The sequence below is a fragment of the Bos grunniens genome, chromosome 2 (genome assembly GCF_055505025.1).
Source record: "Bos grunniens cultivar Pamir isolate PY7600 chromosome 2, Bosgru_T2T1.0, whole genome shotgun sequence".
Lineage (NCBI taxonomy): Eukaryota > Metazoa > Chordata > Mammalia > Artiodactyla > Bovidae > Bos > Bos grunniens.
The window spans coordinates 106,775,655-106,800,802 of record NC_141166.1 but is presented as its reverse complement, the minus strand read 5'-3'; the positions used below and the strand labels follow the sequence as shown (position 1 = coordinate 106,800,802).

The 25,148-nt window shown below is 38.0% G+C and overlaps 1 protein-coding gene across 2 annotated transcripts in view; it reads left to right on the top strand.

Annotated features, from left to right (window-relative positions):
* The first annotated feature begins 4,261 nt into the window (after nt 1-4,261).
* The window catches only part of SCN1A (sodium voltage-gated channel alpha subunit 1), a 224,813-nt gene continuing 203,926 nt past the window's right edge, over nt 4,262-25,148 (top strand). Inside the window, exon 1 of one of the 2 annotated variants that reach the window (XM_086370732.1) lies at nt 4,262-4,557. The gene's annotated coding sequence lies outside the window, so the exon portion shown is untranslated. The remainder of the gene's footprint in view (nt 4,558-25,148) is intronic. The other variant, XR_015152755.1, reaches the window with a different exon arrangement.

The window sequence follows — 25,148 nt, the reverse complement described above, 5'->3', positions numbered from 1 at the left end:
GAATATATAAAATAAAATAAATTAGGCAGGAAAATGAAGCATGAAGGAATTTGTTTCCCACCTCTGTTTCCTCTATTCTTTTAACACAGTTGATTTTATTAAATTCATCAACTAGAACCACTATATCAGGACAGGCTGAGTTGTTAGGGAGATTACAAGAAACTTATGTCTTTACTAATCTCTTCAAGCGAGTCAAAAGAAGATATTTAGAAGTATGATAGTTGTGGGTTTCACAGGATGTTTAAGAAAACCAATGTTTTCTGTGGAATTTTGATACCTAATTCTTATTCATAGCATTTTACTATAAAATTAATTCTTAATTTCAAGGATTGAGAAGAACATCCAGGAAAATGAATCATTCTGGCAGCTTAAAATGACTGAAAATGCCATTAGCATTTTTCCCTATCAGCATTTCCTCCTGTTCAGTTATCTCCTCCAAAAGTAAGAGAACTCGTGTTTACCCCCAGTATCTGTCATCTTCAGAGCTAAAACTAACAAAACAAACCTCTCCCTCTTTACAAGATCATTGAAAGCACTTAAAGAAATCTAAGCTCTGCTTTTCAGAGTCTGATACCATCTTATGCCTTTAAGATTTGCCAAAAAATACAAATATCCACCCATATACACAACAGCAGCATATTACATAGTATCATGAGTTTAAATCTTTCTTGCACTTACTAACAATGTGACTATAAGCTTAAACAATGTACTCTATTCTCTGAGCCTGTTTCTTCATCTGTAAGAGACCAGCACTTATTAGATCCAAAATACATAAATATGTGGTAGGAGTTTTAAAGGCAAACACTTTATTATGCATTTTCTGAAGTACTGCTCACTCTTAGGATTCAGAAATAAATTCTATCAGATAATATTCAGCATCTGCTGTATCGTAGAAGAATCAGTCAGTGATGGTTGTTCAGTGCTAATGTACCATGGGAGCACGAGGAAGATGAGTTAAATCTAGTAAGGGTGGACTAGAGTCAAATATTGAAAAGTGAATAAGAGTTAGTTTTGAGTGTGTTGAATTTGAGTTACTATGGGTCAAAGTAAAAAATGTACTGAAGGCAACTGAATATATAAAGGCCTGTAGTTCGATGAAAACACCAGAAAATATCTATTTAGACAGAAGAAGTCAATAAGAAAAGGATATAAGGAGGAAAAAAACATGTAAGAGGTATAAAAAATAAACTTCAAAATGTCAAACAAATACTACCTTATTAATGCATTGAAATATCAGTATTTTTCTTTTTTTAATTTTTGTTTTGTTATTCATCAGACAAATGAAAATTAAAACAGCCATGAGATATTATTAGACTATCACCAAAATGACTACATATAAAAGACAGACAATAACAAGTCTTGTTAAAAATTTGAAGCAGGTAAGGCATTTAAAGCAAAATTAAAAAAAAATAAAGGAGAAAAAAGAGTGGGTATATGTATAACTGATTTGCTTTGCTGTACAGCAGAAGCTAACACAACACAGTAAATCAACAGTATCCCAATAAATTTTTTAAAATGTGAAGCAAAAGAAATTCTCATACATTGCTGCTGCTAAGTCACTTCAGTCGTGTCTGACTCTGTGTGACCCCATAGACGGCCTCCTATCAGGCTCCCCCGTCCCTGGGATTCTCCAGGCAAGAACACTGGAGTCGGTTGCCATTTTCTTCTCCAATGCATTAAAGTGAAAAGTGAAAGTGAAGTAGCTCAGTCGTGTCTGACTCTTAGCGACCCCATGGACTGTAGCCTACCAGGCTCCTCCGTCCATGGGATTTTCCAGGCAAGAGTACTGGAGTGGGGTGCCATTGCCTTCTCCGCATACGTTGCTAGTAAACATATAAATTTGAACAATTACTTTGAAAATATGTTTGTCAATATCTGTTTAAACATATATGTATTCTATTACTGGAAATTTTGTGATGCACAAAAATGAGTGTTTATAATCACCAAAAGAAATTTTTATGAAAATTCAGAAATGCAGATTCAGTATTTCTATCAGAAAGGATACTGTGGTAGAGTATACAACAAAATGCTATCCACTGCAGGAAAGGACAGCTAGCTGATACATGCAGTATCATAGAGAATCTCACCAACAAAATAACGAGCTAAAGAAGCTAGACAAAATATTATACATTGTATAAATTAATTTATAAAGTTTAATAACAGGCAAAACTCATTTCTGATAATAGAAGTCAAAAGAGTAATAACCTTTTGGAGGCTTACTGACTTGGGCATTAGGGAGAATTGTAGAATACAGGATATGTTTTATATCTTAATCTGGGTGGCATTTACATAAGAGCATAAATATGTATATTAGAACTGCATGATTTTTCACTTACTGCATATTTATTATACCTCAATAAAGTAATAATCAACAATTAGAAAGTATTCTGAGTTAGAGATCAGCCACCAAACCTCCAAGGCAGCTCAGCTGCAGTGTTTTCTCCTCTGTGTCCCGCTGCTTCTTTTCTTTTGGTTCTTAGAAATTTCCTTTAATTTCTTGCAAGCTTCGTCTTGCATTCAAAAATATACCTATTAAATTCTACTCAACACGCATCTTATATTAGAATTTTTTCAGGATATCTGTTCATCTCATTGTTGAGCATTAAATGGACATGGGCTTCCATGATAGCTCAGTTCCTATCCTTTCTGATAGTAATACTGAATACATATTTATGCTCTTATATAAAGCTTATGGGCATCCCTGATAGTTCAGTTGGTAAAGAATCTGCCTGCAATGGAGGAGACCTGGGTTCCATTCCTAGGTCAGGAAGATCACCTGGAGATCTTTCCTGAAAGGCTACCCACTCCAGTATTCTGGCCTGGAAAATTCCATGGACTTTATAGTCCCTGGGGTCCCAAAGAGTCCGACACGACTGAGTGGCATTCACTTTCACTTTCAAATGGACATGAAATGATATCCTACTTAAGAATCTCTTGTGATGTTGTCTGAAAGTCATAAAAGCTAAGATCATCCTAATGAAACTTTGGCTCCCAAGAGAATTTTTTTCTCCATTTCTAAAGCCTCCCAGAGCAAACCTAGAAATAGCTTTTATAAAGCAGTAGGAAAATGGGGGAAAATAATTTATTCAAAGAGACTCATTAAGCCTGAGACTTAAGTTTGTAAATTTAGATAATGTCTTAATTATTTTAGAGGAGAGTAATTATTTGGTGGTCTCACTGAAACATCATTTTCCTACTGCATTGTAATTGCATTTCACTAACAACACAAAGCTATCTGAGAACTTGGATGTACGATAAACACATTCATTTATCTTTTGAGGAATGGCTTGAAATAAAGAATGCAATATGAACAGCCTTCTTTTCTCCAGCTTGCAGTGTCTTAAAGTTTTTCTTTTCTTCATTATTTAGACTGGTCATTCTTTTAAATTGACCTCAGACTAGAAATTAGCTGATAGATAATAATATCTACCCTGTTCCTCAAATTAAAAAAACAAACCTCAGAGCATACTTTTATCCTTCCCTTATATAGGCATCCAACTCATCAACAAGTACTGTTGGTTCAAGCTATAAAATACACCCCAAAGCTGTTCATTTCTCCTTATCTCTATCACCTTTACCCATAGGTCTAAACCAGTATTGTTTTTGGCTTGATCTGTTCTGGTAGCCACTTTACTGGTCTTTTGGCTCCACTTTTGATTCCCTACAATCTTTTCTCCATAGAACAAACAGAATGATCCTTTGAAACCCTCATTTAAACAAACCATTCTTCCTTGGTGTCTCAGACAGCAAAGAATCTTCCTGCAATGCAAGAGACCTGAGTTTGAACCCTGGGTCGGGAAGGGAATGGCAACCCACTCCAGTATTCTTGCCTGGAGAATTCCATGGACAGAGGAGCCTGGCTATAGTACCTGGGAGTTGCAACAAGCCAAACATTACTGGGTTACGAACACACACACACAAATTCTCCCCCATTGCCCTACTTCCTCTTAAGGTTCTTCAGAGCTTCCTCTTCCACTTAACATGAGGGGCAGACTTCTTAGCATAATGGGCCTGATATGACCTGGGCCCTGCTTAACTGCACGTCCCCCTGCCATACTATCCACTTCTGAAACTCACAGAGCCTTAGCTCCACTGACTTTCCTTCTGTTCTTTGACTCATTAAATCTACTCTTGCCTCAGCTCCTTTGTTTGCTCTTCTCCCCTTTTCTTTGTGCCTCTGATTCAGAACCCAGCTGCAGCCACTTAGATTTCAGCTCAGATGTTTCCTCTTTAGAGAGGCCTTGCCTTACACTCTATATAAGGTAACCCCACTGCCCCAGCCACTCTTTACCAAGTTGAAGTTCCGTCTTCATCTCACCATTTACTATTACCTAAAATTCTTATGATTTTTATCCATTGGTTGACTTGTCTCCTCTCAGCTGATAAACAGACCTATGTGAGGTAGACACACTCTTTATTTTTGCCTTCTCTAACCCTAGAAGGTCTGACCTCCAACAGAGGCTCAGTGAGGATTAGTTCAATGGGTTATTCTGAGGCCTGAACTCCATCAGTTTGGCTTGAAAAGGAAAAGCTCCAATGGACTCCTATTACGCAAAGGTCAGTGTCCACTTATAGTGTTACCTTTTCCACAAGTCTGTGAATTTAACACAGAAATCCTGGGAATATATGGTGGGGAGTGCCTAGCAGGGAAGGGCCTTCCTGAAATCCTCCCACACCTGTCTTGTATTTGGGTTATGTTTGGTTACTCTGTTTCACAAGAGAAAAGCAAATCACCTCTCCTCAGGAGTAAATAACCACAAAATGAATGCCTACCAGTAGTGTCCTGGTAAATGTTTACTAACTGGCTCTTCTTCAGGACTAAAAAGCTCTTATTTGTATGTACCTGTTGTCAATTCCTATAGTATAAATATTCCTACAACAACAAAGTTCAAGCAAACAACCTGAAGTCTCAGGATGTAGCGTTGGGAGGAGATGGGCGCCACAGGCCCCCCCAGCCGGTCCAAGCTGGCTCTGGCAGACCACTGCTGGCTAGCATGTGCCAAGAGCAGGGTGGAGATTTCAAATTCAGTCTCTCCTTTCTTAAAGCAGCCTGTGAATGGATAGGCATATGTCAGAGATAAGGACTTAAACTTAGGTAACTTGCTCATGAATACACATCTGGAAAGGGGTAAAACCAGAGCTCAATTCCAGGCTTGACTTCAGAAACCACATTTCTCATTTGTTTCACAGAGAGGCAGTCAAAGAAGGCAATCCTAACCTCAACAACAAACAGGATTTTGGTTTAATGTTAATTAATGTTTAATCTTAATGCTGCTGCTTAAGATCGTGTCAGTCAGTCAGTGTTAGTCGATCAGTCTGCCCAACTCTTCGTGACTCCATGGACTGTAGCCCAGGCTTTTCTGTCGGTGGGATTCTCCAGGCAAGAATACTGGAGTGGGTTGCCATTGCCTCCTTCAGGGGTTCTTCCTGACTCTTGTATCGAGCTGTCTCCTACATTTCCAGGCAGATTTTTTATTGCTGAGTTGAGCCACGGAGGAGTGGAGGGGAAGCAGATGCAGGGTGTGGCCCTAATTTGCATTTCTAACAAGTTCTCAGGTGATGCTGAGGCTTTTTATTCAGTTCAGTTCAGTCGCTCAGTCGTGTCCGACTCTTTAAGACCCCATGAACCACAGCACACCAGGCCTCCCTGTCCATCACCAACTCCTGGAGTCCACCCAAACCCATGTCCATGGAGGTGGTGATGCCATCCAACCATCTCATCCTCTGTCATTCCCTTCTCCTCCTGCCCTAAATCTTTCCAAATGAGTCAGCTCTTCTCATCAGGTGGTCAAAGAATTGGAGTTTCAGCTTCAACATCAGCCCTTCCAATGAACACCCAAGACTGATTTCCTTTAGGATGGACTGGTTGGATCTCCTGCAGTCCAAGGGACTCTCAAGAGTCTTCTCCAATCCCACAGTTCAAAAGCATCAATTCTTCGGTGCTCAGTCTTCTTTATAGTCCAACTCTCACATCCATACATGACCACTGGAAAAACCATTGACTAGATGGACCTTTGTTGGCAAAGTAATGTCTCTGCTTTTGAATATGCTATCCAGGTTGGACATAGCTTTTCTTCCAAGGAGCAAGCGTCTTTTAATTTCATGGCTGCAGTCGCCATCTGCAGTGATTTTGGAGCCCAGAAAAATAAAGTCAACCACTGTTTCCCCATCTATTTGTCATGAAGTGATGGGACTGCATGCCATGATCTTAGTTTTCTGAATGTTGAGCTTTAAGCCAACTTTTTCACTCTCTCCTTTTGCTTTCATCAAGAGGCTCTTTAGTTCTTCTTCACTTTCTGCCATAAGGGTGGTGTCATCTGCATATCTGAAGTTATTGATATTTCTCCCAGCAATCTTGATTCCACCTTATGCTTCCTCCAGCCCAGGGTTTCTCATGATGTACTCTGCATAGAAGTTAAATAAGCAGGGTGACAATATACAGCCTTGACGTATTCCTTTTCCTATTTGAAACCAGTCTGTTGTTCCATATCCAGTTCTAACTGTTGCTTCCTGACCTGCATACAGTAACCACACAATAACCCAATAATTTGCATACATATTACAGATTGGAAAGCACTGGTCAAGACCACGTTTCTCAAACTTCACATTGAGAGGGTAACAGGCAGGAAGGCCAGGGGTCTCCAAATAGAGGAAATAGCCTGCAAGTATCAGACATTTTTATCTCTCTTAAGCGGCAGGAGGAAACAAACTAGCGATATTTTTTCCTTCTCTATACAAATTTAAAGGGAGGTTTCTCTTAAAATATTGTGTTGCCATAATGACACCTGGTTGTGTTGCCATAATGACACCTGGTTTCGCCTGAAGTTAGCTACTCTCGAGCCTAGAGATAACCAATGCCTTTTTCTTATGGAAATGTTCGTCTTAAGCTATGCTAATGTACTATGCCTTTACCCCAAACTCTGTCTCCAAGTCGGTTCCGCCTCTTGGCCCAGAACCTACTTGACAAACCAGTATGGATATTGTTCCCCTGATCTATGTAAATGAAACTATTTGTATGGTGGTCTGCCCTTCTTCAAGATTCAAGTTAATCATTTTATGGCCCAGGATAAACCATTTGGTGCCAAGATTATCCCAAAATGCATCTTATGGGTGAGGGGCCTGGTGCCATTCTGAATTTTAAGACATTCCTTTCTTTCATTAACAGACTGCTAGTGACTATATAACATCCAGCTAAAGACTAGCAGGGGGGTACTCTTTCTGCCCCCTTCTGATGCCTATGTCAGAAGCTTTCTCTATCTCCTTTATACTTTAATAAAACTTTATTACACAAAAGCTCTGAGCGATCAAGCTTCGTCTCTGGCCCCGGATTGAATTCTTCTCCTCCGGGGGCCAAGAATCCTGGTGTATTCGCGTGATTCAACAACAACCTTTCAACATTGAATTACAAGGGGACTTTAAAACCAATGCCTGGATTGAAACTCAGAGATTCTGATTTAATTAGTCTGCTGTGCAGCCTGAGTGTTGTAGAAATAGGAAGAACTCCACAGGTGATTCTAATGTGCGGCTAAGTTTGAAAACCAAGAGAAGTTGCTCTGGCTTTAATCCATAGATGCCATATTCTTTGCACACAGCTCTCAGTGTTCCCCCTACAACTGACCCATGAGAAAAGCACTCATTCCCACAGTGTCCTGGTTTGTTTCAAGTGTGTATTGAATGACATTAGCTGCAGTGCTGGTTTAGGACCCAGCAGACTGCCTCAGCTATGAGTTAGGAAGTTCTCCTTAGGGTCTCAGTCTCTGCTGCTTACTGAGTGTTTGCCTTACTTAGTTGAATATGACATTTAATTTCTGTTTTGTCTTTTTCTTTTGTATACATATTAGTGAGTAGTATTAAAAAAAAAAAAACTTGGAAAATAATATATTATTTCTCTGTGTATCTGAGGTTAAAACATGTTACCTCCTGTCCATTGTTAAAGAAAAATGGCATTCAGTTTACTCAAATTGCATAAAATGGTTGAAAATATTAAAGAGAGAAACTGCAGATCAATTTTGGCCTGCAAATTTTAAAAATTCTTTATATAATGGCTCCATCTTCTGGTGAATGAAATAAAAGCGTTTTCAAGCTTGAAAATGCAGTTATGTGTCATGCTCCACAAGTTAACCAGTCTGAGTCAGGAAAAGAATAAGGTGACTTCTTAGAATAAGGTGAATTCAGAAAGATTCCATGAATTTGACTGAATTTCTTCCTTGAGAATCTTACTTTATTGTTTGAATCAAGCTCAATGTCTGTAACATTGTCATGTGAAAGCAAACGGTGCCATATTTGCTTTGTTCTCTCTGATTTCCTTCTTCATTATTCCCTATCCTCCTCCTTGCTGTTTCTTCCCCTTCTTCTTTTCTTCCCCTTCTGCTACTACCCTGAGATTTCAAGAATGCTGATACTTCACCCTCTTCATTGAATTTTTCATTCTGATTTGGAAGAAATTTTATGATACTTATGCTAAAATAACAATGAGGAAGTATGGATACTAACTCACAAACAAGCTTTGCTTCCTAGAGATGGAATGCTCTAACAGGAACAAAGACTCTCAATAGTAGATCTGAACCCAGTAAGTATATGAGATCTTTGGGGGCTAATGGGTTTAGCTTAGTAGGAATGAAGACCTGTTGAAAACGGAAGTTAATTATAAGTATCAATAAGTAGAAAAGATGTGTTCAGTTAGTTCAGTCACTCAGTCTGTCTGACTTTTTGCAACCCCATGGACTGCTGCATGCCAGGCTTCACTGTCCATCACCAACTCCTGTAGCTTGCTCAAATTCATGCCCACTGAGTCAGTGATGCCATCCAATCATCTCGTCCTCTGTCCTCCCCTTCTCCTCCTGCCTTCAATCTTTCCCAGAATCAGGGTCTTTTCTATTAAGTTAGTCCTTCACATCAGTAGCCAAAGTATTGGAACCTCAGCTTCAGCATCAGTCCTTCCAATGAATATTCAGGACAGATTTCCTTTAGGATTGACTAGTTTGATCTCCTTGCAGTCCAAGGGACTCTCAAGTCTTCTCCAACACCACAGTTCAAAAGCATCAATTCTTCAGTGCTCAGCTATCTTTATGGTCCAACTCTCACATCTGTACGTGACTACTGGAAAAACCATAGCTTTGACTAGACAGACTTTTGTTGCAAAGTAATGTCTCTGCTTTTTAATATGCTATCTATGTTGGTCACAACTTTTCTTCCAAGCATCAAGCATCTTTTAATTTCATGGTTGCAGTCACCATCTGCAGTGATTTTAGAGTCCAAGAAAATAAAGTCTGTCACTGTCTCCATTGTTTCCCCATCTATTCACCATGAAGTGATGGGACTGGATGCCATAATTTTAGTTTTTTGAATGTTGAGTTTTAAGCCAGATTTTTCACTCTCCTCTTTCACTTGCATCAAGAGGCTTTTTAGTTCCTCTTCACTTTCTGCCATACTGGTGGCATCATCTGCATATCTGAGGTTATTGATATTTCTCCCGGTGATCTTGATTCCCCTTGTACTTCATCTAGCCTGACACTTCTCATGATGTACTCTGCATATAAGTTAAATAAGCAGGGTGACAACATATAGCCTTGACATACTCCTTTCTCAGTTTGAAACTAGTCTGCTGTTCCATGTCTTGTTCTAACTGTTGCTTCTTGACTTGCATACAGATTTCTCAGGAGGCAAGTAAGTGGTCTGGTTTTCCCATCTCTTCAAATTTTTCCACAGTTTTTGTTGTGATCCACACAGTCAAAGGCTTTGGTGTAGTTAATAAAGCAGAAGTAGATGATTTTCTGGAATTCCCTTGCTTTTTTGATGATCCAACGGATGTTGGCAATTTGACCTCTGGTTCCTCTGCCTATTCTAAATCCAGCTTGAACATCTGGAAGTTCTCTGTTGATATACTGTTGAAGCCTCGCTTGGAGAATTTTCAGCTTTACTTTGCTAGCATATGAGATGAGTGCAATTGTGCAGTAGTTTTGAACATTCTTTGGTGTTGCCTTTCTTCAGGATTGGAAAAACTGACCTTTTCCAGTCCTGTGGCCACTGCTGAGTTTTCCAAGTTTGCTGGCATATTGAGTGAAGCTCTTTAACAGCATCGTCTTTTAGGATTTGAAATAGCTTAACTGGAATTCCATCACCTCCACTAGCTTTGTTCATAGTGATGCTTTCTAAGGCCCAATTGACTTCACACTCCAGGATGTCTGGCTCTAGGTGAGTGATCATACCATCATGGTTATCTGGGTCATGAAGATCTTTTTTGTGTAGTTCTTACCACCCCTTCTTAATATCTTCTGCTTCTGTTAGGTCCATACCATTTCTGTCCTTTATTTTGCCCATCTTCTCATGAAATGTTCCCCTGATATCTGTAATTTTCTTGAGGAGATCTCTAGTCTTTCCCATTCTATTATATTAGATCTCTCAGATTAGATCTGACAGAGTGCCTAAAGAACTATGGACAGAGGTTCGTGACATTGCACAGGAGGCAGTGATCAAGACTATCCCCAAGAAAAATATATGCAAAAAGGCAAATGGTTATCTGAGGAGGCCTTACAAATAGTTGAGAAGAGAAGAGATGCTAAATGCAAAGGAGAAAAGGAAAGATATATCCATTTGAATGCAGAGTTCTAAAGAATAGCAAGGAGACATAAGAAAGCCTTCCTCAGAGATCAATGCAGAGAAAAAATGTGTAGTTGAATGGAAAAAAAAAAAAAAAAACAGCTATGAGCCCACGTACTGCCTGGATATAAATCTCATGGAAATGTTTTATTCTTTATTAGTATATCCAGTAGCAGATACAATACAAGTTACCCATTTATTTTTTAGTTCATACAACATAGTAAAATGGCAGACCATTTTAAACTGTATCAGTGTCTATCTGGGGCTTAGCAAATATGACTTACTGGTTCAATGTAGCTGAGTATTAATATACACAGGTTATAGCTGTTGATTTACTTCTTATTAAGAGGAACACAGTCTTTTCTTATACTAGGGAGATAGTGACGTACTTAAATTTAAATTGCATTTTTACATTTTATATTTATGGAAATTGTGATTTATTATTATATGCATTGAAATATTATATCAAGACAGGTTGAGTCTAATATATTATTTATACTAATGCATATTGGGTCTATTAGTATGTCTCAGAATAAAACAAGTACAATAATAATAATAATTGAATAATAAAAGAAATTTTAGGGAGAAATACCATAATTTTTGTACTATAAGTGCTCTATAAGAATTATATCATTAATTATTATTATCTTCTAATACTTCAGTGTTGAGATATTTTAAATGGTTTTATTAAAATGAAGGTACATGAAAATTACCTCAAAAGTAAAAAAACTAAAGAATAAAATATTGTTGTTGTGTTCTAATATCAAATTAATCAAGTCTCTAGCGAACTTTCAATGGACACAATATTTTCACTAACTCACTAACAAGGTCTTATATTCTCTAATATGAAATGTACAAGGAAAAAAATAACCAATGATGTTTTGGTAGAATAATCAACTCAGTTGATGCCTTCTTTGTAACATAGTATTATAGGAACTAGGCGGGAAAGGGAGGGAACAAAGCAGACAACAGTTTGTCTTTAGAAGTAACAATAGCTAATCATTGGCTAATGATTAACAATAGCTAATCACCTAATAGTAACAATAGCTAATTGTAGTTGGGTGTGATTACATCAGATCCTGCAGGATCTCTTCATCTAATCAATCCGTCAATCATATTTGTGACAAATTTCTTCTAGCACCCTTCTTTTCTTCATTATCTTTCACTTCCTTCATTTGTAGTTTAAAAAAAAAAAAACACAACAAGCTGAGTTCATTCTGTGCAGTGTGGCAGAAAAGGAACTTTGTGGGTAGGGAGGGGTGCTAAGGATTAGTGTGATTCTGTTGTAAATTTCATGTGCCTGGATGCTCCTCCTCACTGCAAGTTGTTTGGACAGCCCTGAGCAATACTCGGTTTTCTGGGGACTTTATGCAGTACTTACACAGTACTGGGATCTATACTTAAAACAGGCCTCTTAATCACAATCTCACTTAAATGGCCTAAAGAGTCAAGAGAACTAAGCAAAGTAAGGCATGGACTAAGCAAGCTAGAACAGTGAGGAATAACGGGTCAGGAATACCTCAGACCACTACAGGTTGCTATTACTGTAAAAGGTGCCCCTGTGGGATTAATGGTAAGAAATGGACCTAGAAAGTGAACTTGTAGACCGCAAAGTTTGCCCTATTTGGTAGTAAGTAAGTCTGATATTGTGATGTGGCCACCAAAGATAAGGAAGACAACCAGCTCACAGCTCTAGATCCCCATGATCTCACTGCTTGCTCACTCTGCTTGTGGCTAGCTCTCTTTGGGTGTCCCTCCAAAGGGGAGGAGGGCTCTAGGGAGCTGCATCCACTTTACCCATTTGTGTCTGTATCTGGTTTTTAAATCTTTGCACCAGTCATTGCTGGTTTGGTATAAAGAAATAGCAACCATGAACCAGATCTCAGTACGCACTCACTAGTCAATAATCACAGACCAGCTCTGTGCAGTCGGCAGATGAAGGTAAGCTGCTTAGCCACATTTCATCAGGCTGTACAATTCAAAGGGGTCTGTGTCTCCTGATGTATTGGGGGAACACATTGCACTATAGAATATTTATTTTCTTAAAATCTAGTACTTATTCCTTGGATTGCAAAAGTAACATGCTCTTTGTAGGAACTGGAAAAATACAGGAAGAAGAAAAAAATAAGGTCACAGTCTTGAGATAAACAATTATTGAATTTTGATGCATTTCTTCCCATTATTTCTATGTTGGTAAAATTGATTTTTATGTTTTTGATGTATTTTAGATAGAGTCATGGTTAGAGTAACCTAAGGTCATCTGTTTCTTAAAACTGTCAGCTGGCAGCTGAGTGCTATATTTGGTTCATCTTACAGAGCTCTCTTTCTCTCTCTGCATCCCCCCTCTCTCTCAGCAGTGAAGGCACTGTTGCTGGTAAAAGGTTCCAACTCTCACATCTGGAGGATATACTATTTAACTGAATTGACTCCAGTGAACAGGGAAATGAAGCTGGGTTTTGCGTGCTGTTTCTTTGTGATAACAAAGACAAAATCATCAACCAGCCTTGCTTCCAAGTATTAATCCTCCTAGGGGAACACTTTTAAATAAAATGTGTATAGAAACCCTTAGCTGCAAAGGCTTACTAACTCAGCCTCTGGTTCTGGGGCAGGCTCCCATGAGATTCAAAGTTTCATCATAAGCAGCCTCAGAAATGTGTTCATGTATTGCTCCTATAGTCACAACTAGAATGGGTATATGTATATGCATTTGAAAATACTTGTCAAAGAGGGGAGTGTGTTTGAAGTATTTCTACTTATTTTAACATTTTCCAACTCTTTAAAATTCTTACAAACCTAAGTTTGTGAAAATGTGTAGAGGCCTATACATTAAGCACTAAATATCTTGGTGGTGATATTTGGATGTGTTTTAAGAATTGTTGTTGTTTTATGAATTTCATCTCTAGCCTGAATTTTTTGAAAATGAAGTATGAATTTTACTAACAGAAATGAGATATCTTCTAGTTTGTTTAAAAAATAAAAAAGTTTTAAGTGATTAATTCAGCACTTGCCCTGGTTGTATCTGTGTTTATGTAAGGGGGAAGTTCAGGATGGTGAAACCAGCACAGAAAGGAGCAAATGCAGGCCTCCCTTATGGAGCAAGGCTTATTTGCTGTGTGTCCCCTGCTCAGAAACGGTCGAAATGATTCCTAGAAAAATGATATAGCATTTGTCTTTCTGAATATGGCAGCAGCATGAATATTAATTTTCAAGGATTACTTCAGAATTTTATATGCTTTCCTTGCCTCCATCGATGGATTTTGAAAACCTTTAATCAAAACTATAATGTGACAAGTAAATATCATCCTATGCAATTTATATCACATTACTGAAGATACTTGAAGACTATTATTCTTAATCATTAAAAAAATATACTAATCTGCCCTCTACAGAGGCCAAGGCATACAGGTAATGCTTAAAACTATATTAAAATTGGAGAAAACATTCCTGTCTAGAAGAAACCTTCAAATAGGCTTTAGAATGTGAGTTACTGTAAAATTACAGTACTGATTACTCCTTTTTTAAAGTATATTAAAATATAGTTGACATATAACAATGTAAAAATTTAGGTATTCAATGTGATGATTTGATACACACACACACACACACACACACACAGCAAGAGAAAGAAATGCTTACCAGATAAATAAACACATCCTATACCTCACATAATTACATTTTGTAGTTGTTTTTATGGTGAGAACATTAAAACTCCACTCTCATAGCAACTTTTAAGTATAGAATACAGTATCATTAGCTATAGTTGCCATACTGAACATTAGATCCCAGAATTTATTCATCTTTTAACTAAAAGTTTTAACATTTGACCAACATTTTATTTCCTCCACCCCTTAGCCGTTGGCAATCACCATTCTAATTTGTATTTCTATGTATTGTTTTCAGCTTTCACATATGAAATCATACAGTATTAGTCTTTCTCTCTCTTGCATTTTCAAAGTTCACCCATGTTGTTGCAAATGCCAGGATTTTCTCCTTTTCTGACTGCCTAATAGTCCATTTTAGGTATATTTGCCACGTTTTCTTTACACATGCATCCATCAGTGGACACTCAGGTTATTTCTATGTCTTGGCCATTGTAGATGGTACTGCAATTAACATGGGAGTACAAATATCTCTTTGTGAGATAGGGACTTTATTTTCTTTGGAGATATATCCATGGGTGGATTTGCTGGGTCACATGAGAGTTTTATTTTTAATTTTTTGAGGAACCTCAATACGATTTTCAAGAGGGAACGCACCAATTTGCATTCTCACCGGCAAGGTAACAATATTCCCTTTACATCACATTATCATCATAATTTATTTACCTTTTCTTTTTGAAAATACCCATTCTAACTGTTAGGGAATGATGTCTTATTGTGGTTTATATTTGCATTTTCCTAATTGCTAGTGATGTTAAGAAACTTTTCGCATACTTGCTTAGCTTTCCTGTATTTATTTTTGAAAAATGTTTAAGATTTCTGACCATTTTAAAATTGGACTGTTTTGGAGTTTTTTGGGAATTGAATTATGAGTTCCTTACATATTTTAGATACTAACTGTATCAGATACATGATTTGCAAATATTTTCTCTCATTCTGTAGCTTGGCTTTGCATTTTGTTGATTGTTTCTTTTGCTGTGCAGAAGGTTTTTTAGTTTGATGACTCCTACTTTCTGATTTATGCTTTTGTTGCTTGTGCTTTGGGTGTCACATCCAGAAAATCATTGCCAAAACCAATGTCAAGGGGCTTACCTTCTACAATTTCTTCTAGGAGTTTTATGCTTATAGACCTTGCATTTAAGTTCTCAATCCATTTCAAGATAATTATGTAAGTCATGTAAGCTGGGGGCTCAGTTTCATTCTTTTGCTAGTGAATATCCAGTTTTCTCAGTACCATTCATTGAATAAAATATCCTTTCTCCTTTCAGTATCCTTGGCTCCACTGTCAAATATTAGTTGATCATATGTGCATGGGTTTATCTCTGGGCTTTTGATTCTGTTCCATGGATCTATGTATCTTTTTTATGCCAATATAATTCTCTTTTCATTACCATAATTTCATAATATAGTGAGGCTTCCAGCTTTGCTATTTCTCAAGATTGTTTTGTCTGTTTGGGATCTTTTGTGGTTGTTTTGTCTATTTGGGATCTTCTGTGGTTCCATATGAATTTTAGGATTTTTTTCCTATTTCTCTGAAAAATGCCATTGGAATTTTGATGGGAATGCATTGAATCTATAGATGGCTTTGGGAAGTAAGGACATTTCAATAAAAACTCTTTTGATCCATGAACATGGCCATTTGTTCATTTGATTACTGATTCAATTTCTTTTTTTATTGGTGTATAATTGCTTTACAATGTTGTGTTAGTTTTTGTTGTACAGCAAAGTGAATCAGCTATGTGTATACATATATCTGCTCCCAACCCTCCATCTCACCTACCTAGGTCATCACAGAGCACTGATTGATTCAATTTCTTATTTGATATTGGTCTGTTCAGATTTTCTATTTCTTCATAATTCAGAGTTGGTTGTCTGTTTCTACATATTTATCCATGTCTTACAAGTTGTTCAGTTTGTTGGCATATAATATTCTTTGTGCTTTTCATATATATGTGTAGTATGAGTTGTAATGTCTATCCTTTAACTCATAATTGAGTTCTTCTCTCCTTTTTTCAGCTGAAGCTTTGTCCATTTTTGTTTCTTTCCAAAAAACAACTTAGTTTTGTTGATCTTTTCTATTGTTTGTTCTAGATTTCATTTACTTCTACTCTGATCTTTGCTATATCCCTCCTTCTGCTAACTTTTAAGTTTTTATTTTGAAGTTTTTGTCAGGCATTTCATATATCTCCACTTCTTGTGTGTCAAATCCTGGAAGCTTACTTCTTTGGTTGCTGTCTTATTCGCTTGATTCTTTGTAATCCCTGTAGCTTTGTGTAGGTGTCTGTATTTGAAGAAGTACAGTTCTTCCAGATTTTATGGATTTAACTTCAGTAAGAAAAGATCTCTGCCTGCAAGTAGAGGCATTCTGGAGCATGCTGTGACCCCAGGACTAGAGGTACAGGGCATTGAGAGCTGGAGCATGTGTCTGCTTCAAGTATAGGGGAATGTGATGTCTCATCTTGAGCTGCTGGGTTCATTGTGTAATCCTTGACAAACCCTGAGGGGAGTCCACAGTGTTTTCTAGGACTGTTTGGATTCTCAGAAGCACTAATAGTCCCCAAAAGCTGGGGACTAGGACAAACGGTGGTGGTGGCTGGAGTAGGCAGTGTGTACACACTCAGCCGTGGGCCCTAGCTGCAAGTACCTGGCTAGAGTAGGGCCAGTGGAAGACTCCCACTTAATGCCAGGGCCAGCTGCAAGAGCCAGGGTCAACTATATAATTACTGGCAGCTGTGGGAGTCCTGACTATCTGTGTGCACTCCTATGACCACAGGATTTCACCACAGGCACATGTACAGTCGTAGAGTCCAACAGCAGGAGTTGAGCAGGGGTCATGCAGGTGCATGGGTAAACAGGCAGCTGGAGCTGAGCCCAGTGATGCAGGAGATAGGAGAAAAGGAGACCATTAAGAATAGGAGATAAGATGGAAACTGGGCCAATGCACAGCTCTGGTGGCCTTGGCTATTGGTGTGCACTTCCATGGCTACAGGGTCTCACCACAGAGGAAAATACAGCAGTGGGGGCTGTGACAAGCATCAGGCCAGGAGTGTGCAGGAGCCCTGCTGGAGAGGCTGGCGTCAAGTGTGGTCATGGTGGTGGGGGTCAGCTGTGGGGGTCTAGGCTGGCCTCTCACACAGATAGAAGGCTGGGATAGCTGCTGTGTGTGAGAATCCTGGGACCTGGCAGGGGCAGGGAAGAGGAAACAGAAAAGGACTCAGGATAGGTGCCTGCAGATGCTACTACCTGGGAGACAAAAACTAGTGAAATCTGCAGGAGGTCCTCAGTGTCCATGGTACCCACTGGTTTCTTCGGTGGCAAAAGTTCCAAGGGTTCTGTCGAGGGCAGATCACTGGGATCCACAGTTGTTCCCATTTCAGGGCTGATGTTAGTCCAGTCTGCTCTCCTTCTTTGTGTCCAGCCTTTTCCATCTGTCTTAGCTTTACCACTCTCTTCTGTGAAACTGAATTGGGTTGTTCAGGCCCAATTGGAGTGCCCCCAAACTCTGGGTAAGCTGGTCACTCACCCATTTTCCCTTTCCCAGGAAAGGAAAATCTTTCCAGCTGGGGAGTTCCCTTTTGGTGATGAGCAGTGCCAACCTAGATGCTGGGGTGATGCAGGCAAAATAAAGTGGTTCTTCATTCCAATTTTGTATTCTCAGGTTTTTTCTTCCACTGTTTTGCTGAAGTTTCTTAAATGGGCTCCTGAGCTCTCCCAAAGCTGTTTTTGTTCATAATTGCCTCGTGGTTGATCTTCGTGGGAGGATGGAGGTTGGTGTCACCATTTTGGTAACAGTACTTGTAACTCTATGCCTGTGTGTCTCAAACAGAAGAATTTTGAAGAATCAGTCTATTTTTGAAAACCAACCTGGATAAAATATTAAGAATAATTTTTCTTATTATCATGGCTTACTCTGAAATATATAATCACTGGTAATTTATTCTGCATAAGCTTAGCACAATAAAAACCACCTGGGGTCTTAGGAGCATTATTATGCCTGTCATCTCAGTCACTTATTTGCTGTTACCATCTAGCCAACCTTCGTATCTAGGTTACTGCAAGAGTTTCTTGTTTTCAATCTATTGGTTAGAACCTTCCCAAATTAATCTTTCTAAAATCCAGTCAAGGTTTATATAGATAGTGCTGCTTAAAAACCATTGGATTTTATTCCATTACCTAGAGATAAAATCTATACTGATTATTCTGGTGCCAACACTCTTATCAACTCCAACCTGTTATATTATTTTAATTTTTCACAATTCCTCCTTTCACTCCTGTCAACTCAATCAGAGCTGCTGTCCTGAATCCATCATGTACTTTCTACTTCTGCCCTTGGCTTCATGCTATTTTCCCTGTACTTTATCACTCTTGAGTCTCTTTCCTTAAATCTCTCCAACTCCTCTCAGTTTCTGAGTACAGCTTATGGGGACTGAAGGAGAGAAGCTTGGCACATACCCAGGAGGTGCTACTCAAAAGGCCAGTCTTCTATCAGGGGAGGAACCAGTTAGAAGGCCATTACCAAGAAGACACTTTACAATCAATATTGGATAAAGGAGGCAGTTTTCAACCTGTGAGTAAATGGGGGGACCAATAGCCCTGAGATTTGATCAAAGGAGTTACCGAGTCAGATGATCTGAACAAACCGAAAGAAAGTGAACGTGAGAGTTGAGTTGAAGGATGTAAAAGGAGTGAGGTATCAGTGTGCCAGAGGCCAGTTTGGGAATTACTGTGTATCTTCTACTGCTGTACTCTGTTTTGGTTTGGTATGCTTTGCAGAGTTGAGGGAAATGCTTAAATTAAAAACACTGCTCAACTGTACACCCCATGCTTTTTGGCCCAGTTCAACCCAGTCTCCTCCAGATCTCTATGAAGCCTTCTTAGATCATTCAAGCATAGGTGTCTCACCTTCCTCTGACATCATAGCACTTGTTACTCTGTCTCTCACTTGGCAGTAAGCCTGTGCTTGCCTTATGACACTTTTTGTATTATGATTTAATTTTTATTTAAAACATTTTACCTGTTAGAAAAAACTTTCTGTGGTTATGTCTAACATAATCTCATTAGATTGTTAAATCTTCCTTCAGTATGGAGATGTGAATCTTTTATTTTATATCTTCCTCTTAATCTAACATAGAAATATGCTCTTTATAGGCACCTAAACAAATACTTATTACATGACCAGGAATCTTATATTTTAAAGCACTCTTCTCTTTAACCTGGCCTAAAATGCAAGCTGATATCCTAACCCTCCCTGAAACCATTTCTAAAACTCAAAATTTTCCCAAAAGTATACATTCAGAAATAATTATGTTGATTATTCTGTAAGGAATATAGATGCAGTTCAGACCTATGCTCAAGAGAGAAACATATTTCAGCTAAAATTTTTTTGTTACAAGCAACAAAATCAACTCTGGGTAACTTAAGGAGAAAATAATGTATTATAAAGATACTTTGTAGTTCAAAGTTTACAAGAAGGCTAAAGAAGGGGACTCAGGGGAAAAACTGTGACCAAGACTCTAAGGCCCAATGTAACAAACCCATCAGAGTATCCCTTCCAAAAAGAACAAACTCTGACCACTTTTTTTATCCTTGTGTTCAGTTTGAAAATGTTTCCGAGTCTACAGAAAGAACCCAGTTGACCCAACCTGTCCTCTTGACTGACAGAGAGCAAACATCTTGACTGCACAAAAATATGAGGAGAGGTTATTTGCCCAAAGTGAATCCTGGTATTCTTACCAAAAGAAGAAGAATGGAAACTAGCCATCCAAATAAAGAATAGCTGGTATATTTCTCCATCTATTAGTGTCCTCTTTGATTTCTTTCACCAGTGTTTTATAGTTTTCTATATATATAGGTCTTTAGTTTCTTTAGGTAGATATATTCCTAAGTATTTTATTCTTTCTGTTGCAATGGTGAATGGAATTGTTTCCTTAATTTCTCTTTCTGTTTTCTCATTATTAGTGTATAGGAATGCAAGGGATTTCTGTGTGTTGATTTTATATCCTGCAACTTTACTATAGTCATTGATTAGTTCTAGTAATTTTCTGGTGGAGTCTTTAGGGTTTTCTGTGTAGAGGATCATGTCATCTGCAAATAGTGAGAGTTTTACTTCTTCTTTTCCAATTTGGATTCCTTTTATTTCTTTTTCTGCTCTGATTGCTGTGGCCAAAACTCCCAAAACTATGTTGAATAGTAATGGTGAAAGTGGGCACCCTTGTCTTGTTCCTGACTTTAGAGGAAATGCTTTCAATTTTTCACCATTGAGGATAATGTTTGCTGTGTGTTTATCATATATAGCTTTTATTATGTTGAGGTGTGTTCCTTCTATTCCTGCTTTCTGGAGAGTTCTTATAATAAATGGATGTTGAATTTTGTAAAAGGCTTTCTCTGCATCTATTGAGATAATCATATGGTTTTTATTTTTCAATTTGTTAATGTGGTGTATTACATTGATTGATTTGCAGATATTGAAGAATCCTTGCATCCCTGGGATAAAGCCCACTTGGTCATGGTGTATGATCTTTTTAATGTGTTGTTGGATTCTGATTGCTAGAATTTTGTTAAGGATTTTTGCATCTATGTTCATCAGTGATATTGGCCTGTAGTTTTCTTTTTTTGTGGGATCTTTGTCAGGTTTTGGTATTAGGGTGATGGTGGCCTCATAGAATGAGTTTGGAAGTTTACCTTCCTCTGCAATTTTCTGGAAGAGTTTGAGCAGGATAGGTGTTAGCTGGAAGAATCAATATAGTGAAAATGAGTATACTACCCAAAGCAATTTACAGATTCAACGCAATCCCTATCAAGCTACCAACGGTATTCTTCACAGAGCTAGAACAAATAATTTCACAATTTGTATGGAAATACAAAAAACCTCGAATAGCCAAAGCTATCTTGAGAAAGAAGAATGGAACTGGAGGAATCAACCTGCCTGACTTCAGGCTCTACTACAAAGCCACAGTTATCAAGACAGTATGGTACTGGCACAAAGACAGAAATATAGATCAATGGAACAAAATAGAAAGCCCAGAGATAAATCCACGCACATATGGACACCTTATCTTTGACAAAGGAGGCAAGAATATACAATGGATTAAAGACAATCTCTGTAACAAGTGGTGCTGGGAAATCTGGTCAACCACTTGCAAAAGAATGAAACTAGAACACTTTCTAACACCATACACAAAAATAAACTCACAATGGATTAAAGATCTAAATGTAAGACCAGAAACTATAAAACTCCTAGAGGAGAACATAGGCAAAACACTCTCTGACATACATCACAGCAGGATCCTCTATGACCCACCTCCCAGAATATTGGAAATAAAAGCAAAAATAAACAAATGGGACCTAGTTAAACTTACAAGCTTCTGCACATCAAAGGAAACTATTAGCAAGGTGAAAAGGCAGCCTTCAGAATGGGAGAAAATAATAGCAAATGAAGCAACTGACAAACAACTAATCTCAAAAATATACAAGCAACTCCTACAGCTCAACTCCAGAAAAATAAATGACCCAATCAAAAAATGGGCCAAAGAACTAAATAGACATTTCTCCAAAGAAGACATACAGAAGGCTAACAAACACACGAAAAGATGCTCAACATCACTCATTATCAGAGAAATGCAAATCAAAACCACTATGAGGTACCATTTCATGCCAGTCAGAATGGCTGCGATCCAAAAGTCTACAAGCAATAAATGCTGGAGAGGGTGTGGAGAAAAGGGAACCCTCTTACACTGTTGGTGGGAATGCAAACTAGTACAGCCACTATGGAGAACAGTGTGGAGATTCCTTAAAAAACTGGAAATAGAACTGCCTTATGATCCAGCAATCCCACTGCTGGGCATACACACTGAGGAAACCAGAAGGGAAAGAGACACGTGTACCCCAATGTTCATCACAGCACTGTTTATAATAGCCAGGACATGGAAGCAACCTAGATGTCCATCAGCAGATGAATGGATAAGAAAGCTGTGGTACATATAAACAATGGAGTATTACTCAGCCATTAAAAAGAATACATTTGAATCAGTTCTAATGAGGTGGATGAAACTGGAGCCTATTATACAGAGTGAAGTAAGCCAGAAAGGAAAACACCAATACAGTATACTAATGCATATATATGGAATTTAGAAAGATGATAACAATAACCCTGTGTACGAGACAGCAAAAGAGACAATGATGTATAGAACAGTCTTATGGACTCTGTTGGAGAGGGAGAGGGTGGGAAGATTTGGGAGAATGGCATTGAAACGTGTATAATATCATGTATGAAACGAGTCGCCAGTCCAGGTTCGATGCACGATACTGGATGCTTGGGGCTGGTGCACTGGGATGACCCAGAGGGATGGTATGGGGAGGGAGGAGGGAGGAGGGTTCAGGATGGGGAACACATGTATACCTGTAGCAGATTCATTTCAATATTTGGCAAAACTAATACAATATTGTAAAGTTTAAAAATAAAATAAAATTAAAAAAAAAGAATAGCTGGTAGAATTGATGTACATTATAGTCCGGTGAATATAATGGTGAGGTTTTATAGAACAAGGTTCTTCTGTTGCATGAATTTTATAATCCATTTAGACATAAAGCAAGCTTAATGAGCATAGGGCAAAGAGGTTATTTAAAATTGGAATACTAGACTGAGGCTTTAACCTTGAGGTAGACTTGGAACCATAGTATGAGTCCAGGCTTTTGGACAGGAAGCACAATCAGGTCAATGCAGAGAGGGCAGAGAGTGGGCAAGTTGCCATGTGAGGATGCTTTCAGGATTTGGGCCTCACTGTTTGCTTGTATATTCCTTTAAGGTCATGTTGGCAATCATTCTGTTTTGTATTTAATTGGAACTTTATGTGTAAAAGGTAACTGTTTTACATTAAAGGGGAAAAGAGAAAAATTAACAAAAATATAGCAATGCTGTACCTGAGATGGATTTCTATTGTCCAACTGGTATTTAGGTTGCACAGAACTGTATTTAAGGACACAGGCAGTGAGTGAGATAAGCTGCCCAGTTACTCATCAAGCATCTCCAAATACAAAGATATTAAAACTGCTGTTTTCTTTTTCATTTAGTGTTTGGATATACTCATAAATTTTCAAAACATTTATCAAGTAATTTTATCTTGAAAAAAAATAATACCTTAAACCTGAGAATAAATCACAAATTATGAATTTTTTCAAAAGGACAGTTTTTCTACTGTCTGTGTTTCTCATACTTGTATTAGTTTTAACTGCTTCAGTTAAAGAATAGTGAGCACAAAGCTTACTATGTAAGAAGATTCTAGTTATTCTACTCTAAGCAGAGGGTCCCAAAGCTCTTGTATCTTCTTGGAAACAGAAAAATGTTCATGAGAAAATAAGATTCATTTAGAATGAAAAGGGCTAATGTTAGTATGAAAATGCTTTACAGAATGATTCTGGTTGCACATTCTCATCAAAACTGAGCAAGATATTTTATTAGTGAGTTTAGACATAAAAAAAAAGGGCGATTAGAACATAAACAAGTAAAGATGACAAAAAATCAACATTTCATTTCTGTAACAGAGATGAACCAGTGAATAGTTGCTTGATATTTTTTATAAAAAGCACAGGAAGCAAGAAGACAATAAATAAATTGCATTTTCATAGCAAACATGGAACATCACTTAGCGAATAGACATTACTAAACTGATGAGATAACTTTGAATCTGTCATTAAATATTTAGAGCTTGATTTCTAAAAAATGATACTCATCTTTTAATCACTAATCTGTGATTAAATGTATACAATATTTTACTTGTTGGATCAAAGGAACTACAAAGTAAAAAGTTTTCATTTTTATGGCGCTTAAGGATTAGGTAGGGAGATGGATTCATATCCACCCTTTCCTTTCTATCAATTAGTCCTGGAATAAAAGAAAATTAAGAGATGTGTTTTATGGCAAAGTGAAGCTCCCCACAGTTGTATACAACTAAAAGAGAAAAATACAGAGCAATTAAGACATCCCAGTGTTACACCTTCCCAACAATTATATTTAAGTATTTCATCCAGTGTGCATAGAAAATATTCAGTATCTCGTGTTTAGTTCCCATCTGTAAAGACAGTGTGGGAGACTTCAGACAAAAGCCCTGGTGAAATATTTTACGTGCCTCACAATCACTGTTTAACATGAGTATTGCTACTGGCAGACATCGAAGCACTTAAACCCAATTTTAAAATGGCCAGGAAGTGGTAATATTGCACTGAAGGGCACACTAAAATGTTTTTAATTCCATCTGCAGACATTAAACCAATGTGGAAGCTAGCAATTTTATTGGCTCTCTATAGAGCCCTTTCTACCACAGGAAAATAAAGAAAGCATGTTATAAAAATAAAGTTCTGTGGGGATGTCCTTAACAATATATAGTCCTTTTTCCTAAGAAAAACGTTCTTATACCATATCCCCAGGACAATGAACTAGGATGTATGCGGTTGTATGTTCTATAACATACATATTGTGTGTGTGTGTATACACACATACTTGACTGGAGGCTCAAATGTTAAAAGAATCTGCCTGTAATGCAGGAGACCTGAGTTCAATCCCTGGGTTGGGAAGACCCCCTGGAGAAGGGGATGGCAATCCATTCCAGAATTCTTGCCTGGATAATTCCATGAACAGAGGAGCCTGGCAGGTTACAATCCATGGAGTTGCCGAGTTGGACATGACTAAATGACACACATAATATATATACACACACATATACTTTTTCACATTACTTATTTTGAAAAAAGTGCATAAAAGTGTGTCTTTGAGGGATGAGTAAGGAAGTATAGAAGAAATTGACATCTCCACATAGCTTCCAAAGCTCTTGGGAATTACTGACCTGAGATTTTAACTCCAGGAAGGGCTTTCTGGTAGCAGCAGCCTCTCTGACT